We start from the raw sequence: 5,903 nt of genomic DNA, 5'->3' as shown, positions 1-5,903 counted from the left end.
GTTTTGAATAATTGGATGAAGTAACATTGTCTTTGACTATAGTGTAAAATGAAATTTTTGCGCTTGATTTTTGGGTCGTTACATCTTCCTATACCCTTTTAAATTCATTCCTTACAAAATATTTGTAAAAATCCTCAAATCCTTAGTTTGAGTTTGGAATTGCACGAGTGCTCATCCAAATCCTTCAAACAAGGGTTCTGATACTAACTTGTAAAGTCCTTTTTAGAATAAAATTTTCTCTTTTAAATAGAATAAACATTCATTTTAATATGGTCACATCAACGGAAAAACCATTTACCCATAAATTGTAAAACAAAATTACAATTGTTAAAGAAGGCAACGCGAAATATCAAATCATAAAACTATTGATGTGCGTGTACAATAAGATCTTGGAATTCCCATAAATTGATAAAGTACCTAAAAGCATTAAATCCAAAAAATGTAAGCACAAAGCTTAGTGAGTTCACTAAATTATCACATATAACACAGCGCAGCTAAACATAATAAACAGTTATTGGTTATCAACAACCCTGAGTCATCTGCAGTTAAAATACTACATTTTAGGACTATCAGTAACCCCCCCCCCCCCCCAAGTTATCAGTAACTCAAATACAGTAACTTGGGTTATCAATAACCCGAGCTATCAACAACTTACATACAAAATTTTAGGTTATCAGTGTCCTTGAGCTATCAACAACTTACATACAATAATTTGGGTTATCAGTGACCCCGAGCTATCAACATATCACATACAATATATTATATAAGTAATACTGAGAATACTCACTTGAACTAAATAGTAAAATCTCAACAACTTAAATAGCTTACACAAGATACCTAACGCCAAACTGCAACTAGTCCTTAGCTAAAGACTCAATTCTACCAAAGTTTGAACAAAAGTCAAACTGGTCAAAATGTTAATGGTCATCAGTCAAATTGAACAGTTAACCAACACTGACCATTGTTTCGTTGCCTCGACAACATATCGCAGTGGCTTCCTCGCCACCATGCCGCAACTAGGCCTATGTCGAGTCATGACCCCGTTGATGAACCGCTTAATCCATTAATAATCTGATAGGTCCAAGTCTCAAGCTTTCCAAAAGGCCTTAATTTACTCCCATGGCTCATAAAAATCATAAATTTATGGACATGCATGTTCAATGCATGTCTTACACCATTTTAGGTCAAAAGTGACCAAAATGAGATCCTAACACTAAGCACTGTACCTAAATACCATGAAATACCAAATCCATGAACCAAAATACTTCTAGGACAAAATTGAATGATAAAGTTGCAATTTTATCACATCCAACAACACAAGTTCATCAAATAGACAAAAAAAAAGCTTAATATCTAGATCTAGCAACGTATAAGCAAAAAGATGGAAACTTGCATCATACTAAAGGCCCATAAGTTATAGATGATGAGATGGAATCCAGAGAAAAAATCTCACAACATCACAAGATTCTTCCTCTTCATTGATCTTCCATTTAAGCTCTAAAAATCAACAAAATTTGCAAGAAATAAAGGAAGAAAAACATGGAGGTTGATCATTTTCCCTAAATCCCATATATTTGTCTTTAAATATGAAACATACCGTAAAATATTGGGCTTCAGCTACAACCGACAAGCTGCCACGACCCTCTACAGTCCACGTTGTAGGCTCCCTGTCCAAGTAAGGCTCATAGCCTACGAAGCTCGAACGTCATGCAGACCAAACCCATCTTCACAACCATTTTCTTATCCTCTTAGCTAGAAGACCTCCTTCCCTCAGCGTCCACATTCCACCCACTTAAATCCCAAGACTTACTGTAATCCCCTGATCTTCTGGTAATTAAATTACATAAGAACTTTCTTGATTTCAAGGTCTACTTGACGAGTTGGTAGACCTACTCGTCAAGTAGTAGGGGATTGGCTCACGTGTTTAGTAATGTACTTAACGAGTCCAAATAGGGACTCGACAAGTAGGAGCTGGCAGATAAAACCCTAAATCCTAGGGTTTTGACACCTTATTTAAGGGTCACATATTCCCCTTAGCTTCTCTCACTACCTCTCTTGAATCTAGAAACCCAAATTCGCATTTACTCTCTTTTGTGTGTGTGTTTTTTACCTTGAAAGAAGATCTTTTGGAGTTAAGAGCTTGGAGTTCAAGAAGTTGGAGCTAGTGGTTGTTGTAGATCTGAATTCTTCTTTGTCTTGGCATCATTTTGAAGGTAACAAGTTGTTACCTTATTTCTCCTTTGATTAGAACCCCACGTGGAGTTCAAATTATGCCGTTTAATGGAGACCGAAGCTTCAACAACGTAAACGAAGGGAGCTCAGCAGATAGAGTTCTACAAATCCTGACCCGTAGAGTTGCCCGAAACGAAATACAGCAAAGGACGACCCTCCATCGTATCAAAGAGGCTAATGCCAACGCAAGAATGCATACCATCCACACCAATCTCCTTGAACACCTACGTGAGAGATCTAAGAGGAACCATGAGACTCTGTGGCAAGCCCTAGCTGAAACTCGAGCCGAAGTCATAGAGCTCCGAGTACGCCAGAGAGTGTACGAAAGATACTTGCTTGATATAAACTAGTCGAACTAAGGGTTCACCATAGGGATAACCGTCATTAGTAGAAAATGCTTTACTTCCCTTCTTTATTTTAAAGAACCGTATTCGTGTCTGTATTCTGTGTAGCACTTTTCTATGTGACTACCTTGTACTGTAAGTACTTCCAGTTAGGCCTTTATACTATCAAGGACTTTTCTACTCCGGATGTGATGTAAGACCTACTACAAGGTCAATTTTCCCAGACTTATTACATCGTAAACATCAATGATACTGACAGTTGGCTAACTTCCATGTCACTCTTTGTTCAATCACTTTCATCATATTGTCATTGGGGTCTATCTGGAACCCACCCTATTCAAGTCATTGAACTAGGGTAGCTTAACTCAGGGATCATCCCCAATGCTCTTTCAAAGGTTGGATCATGTTATCCACCAACTGATGGTACCCCGTGTTGGACGACAAACATTTTGAGACCATTCTATGAACATACTTCTACTCCATACTAGGACTGTGTCATAGAGATGTAGGTCAAACCTTCAAAAGAATACTCCTACCTTTTAGTTGAACGATTGAAATATGTATAGGGTCAATGGTATCCCTTACTAGGAATTCTAGTTCATTAAAAAGGATTTGTAAGAAGGTTATTATTATGACTTTCCTCACTTATACGTTTCCGAGTATAAACTGAGTTTTCATGCATAATAACTCATCTCTCAATCAGAATCAAATAATATAGGTTCAACAGTAATAGCTCACTAACTCCTTTTCTTTTGTATTTCAAAATCATGTCATCATACAGAAATAGCCCACCGAGCAATGAAACCCCTATTCTTCATATAGATGCTGCCACATTACAAGCCGCGGTAACAGCTGCTGTGACAGCTTTCCTCGCACACATCAACTCTGGTAACGCGAGCAAGGCTGGCAAAGGAGTCGACAATTCCAATTGTTGTACCGATCCGGGAAGCTAACAAACGACAATAGTCACGGACTTGCAAATCCGTAAAACCGAGAAGAACAAACGAAAATGCCAAGCACGAAAGGAGCGCAAGCAATTCCAGAGACTTGCTATACAAAAGCAACAACTAGCAACTCCCTCCATCCCAGCATCGACTAGACCATACGAGGGAAAACTTCTGAAGTGTAACAAGCGTAGCTTTCATCATAACGGGGCGTGTCATGAAATGCAATGCTGCAATTCCTACAAAGTAGGGCACCATGCCCATGGCTGTGGAGCGCAGTCACGACCCATTTCTCAAGTCCCTGACATCGGGATCAGCCCTGCACACGATGGTAGTGGTAAAACCGGGACCCATAAAAGGAAAGTTTCAAAGTGGATGAACAAAGAAAACACATGTGTCCACATAACTCTGACTCGACACCTCACCCCCACTGCCAATGCTAGTACAAGCCAGATATGTCACCAATGTGGCGAGAGTGGACACCTCAAAAAGGATTGCCCAATAACAAAGAACTCCAACGCAGACGGGAAGATACTAAGGATCACTGCCGCAGGAGAAACTACTAAGGACCCCCGTTAATATATTTAAGGCGTTTCGTTGTGACAGACCCATAAAACATGTTTAAAACTAGTGCAAATCGAGTCTTATCTTTTGCGATATCTCGATAGTTAAGGGACTCTCGTGCTGTGTATACTTGCCTTTTGTAGTATATCTTGTTCGTAGCAACATTCCTTTAGTTACTCTAAAAGTACTGTAACTCTGTTAATAATTGCACTGTGGTGTTTTGCATGTAGCGCCCTTATGTTCAAAACCAATGTCTTTACTTCCAAGTATGTCCGATACTACCATACGACTTTAGTCAACTCGATCCGTACAGTACCAGTTTCGTACACTCATATCTCTCTCTCTCTCTCTCTCTCTCTCTCCCTCCGAAATTGCCTTTTTAACGAAACCGTCACTTCGGAACTACGAAGTACTCATGTATAGAGTACCACATGTTTCTTATCCTTCCAAAGAGACCTCAGCGAACCTCCCCAAGGTACCACTCGTACAGTACGTCAAGTTCAATCCAAAGACCCATACAGTTGGTCTATCGTTGAAGAAGGTATACATAGGTGTGGTATATAATCAAGGTTCTACAAGTTTAGAATTGATGATTCCACTTTAACCTCTTTTCCTCATTGGGATGTGAGCTTAAAGAAGAATCATTTATTCGACTGCCTTTTCAATCTTAATTATATATGACTCGTACACATGAGACAGTGATTGATGAACCAGGTATGACTTCTAATGTGAACTTCTAAACGGAGACTGCCCAATACTACGAGTAATCGTGTCGTCATGCGAACAAACTTAGAAACCAATACGACTTTTGTAACCATATCGCCCTACAGTCTCACACTGACGGCGCTACAAGAACCGTCACTCCAGTCTTATTCTTCGATAAGATAGACTTCAGTGGGTGCGATCATACCAGCACTAATGCACCGGACCCCATCAGAACTTCGCAGTTAAGCGTGCTTGGGCGAGAGTAGTACTAGGATGGGTGACCCCTTGGGAAGTCCTCATGTTGCAGACCTCGACAAGACTCCATTAGAAATCATTACTTTCTGCCTTGCATAGATGAATTGGTTGACCAACCGCAAGGAACGATGTACCTTTCGGAAAGGGACTTAAGATCTGAATATCACCAATTTCGAATGTCAGTAAATGATGTCCCGAGGACAATCTTCCAAACTCGATGTGGATGCTATGAGTCTGTAGTGACACCCCTCGGATAGGACCAATACTCTTGTAGTATTCATGAACTTAATGAATAGGGTACGCCATTCTTACTCAGATCAGTTCGTCGTTATCCTTGTAAATGACGTACTTATCTACTCTCGTAGTAAGAAGGAAATCATAAAGAGTATCTACGATAAACCATGGAAACATTACAATCAGAAAAGCTCTATGTGAAGTTCTCCAAATACGAGTTTTGGAATTGACGTGTCGAATTCCTAAGACACACTATTGGTAATGTGGGAGTTCTTGAGGACCCTTCCGAAAATCAAAACCGTTGAGAAATTGTCAGCACCAAATATACTAATTACCATTCCAAGTACAAGGAATCACAAGAGTCAGTTCATTCATGAGTCTATACTAATACATTACATGCTTACATAAATACGATACAATACATGATAACAGAATAGACATAACAAAGTGCTATAGCATGGAACAATTTCAGGATCTAACTATACCAATGAATCACTAATGCATTGTGATAGTTATATTGGGTATACATGATCATAATAATGTGGATGTTCGCGGCTTGCAATCATGCAGGGGTCGCGTTTGGTTCCCAAAATCCCTTGACAAGGGAGCGTCTAGTATGGGATCT

General features: G+C 39.6%; 1 non-coding gene across 1 annotated transcript; it reads left to right on the top strand.

Moving 5' to 3' along the window:
• Nucleotides 1–4,980: 4,980 nt before the first annotated feature.
• On the top strand, nucleotides 4,981–5,099 carry LOC145018931 (5S ribosomal RNA). Its single transcript, XR_013667276.1, has one exon. It is a non-coding gene; the product is annotated as a 5S ribosomal RNA (ribosomal RNA).
• Nucleotides 5,100–5,903: the final 804 nt, after the last annotated feature.

This window comes from Lactuca saligna, chromosome 9 (assembly GCF_052625555.1).
Source record: "Lactuca saligna cultivar CGN05327 chromosome 9, ASM5262555v1, whole genome shotgun sequence".
In the NCBI taxonomy this organism is placed as follows: Eukaryota; Viridiplantae; Streptophyta; class Magnoliopsida; order Asterales; family Asteraceae; genus Lactuca; species Lactuca saligna.
Note: the sequence above shows the minus strand (reverse complement) of the source record. Positions and strands in the feature narration are given on the sequence as shown.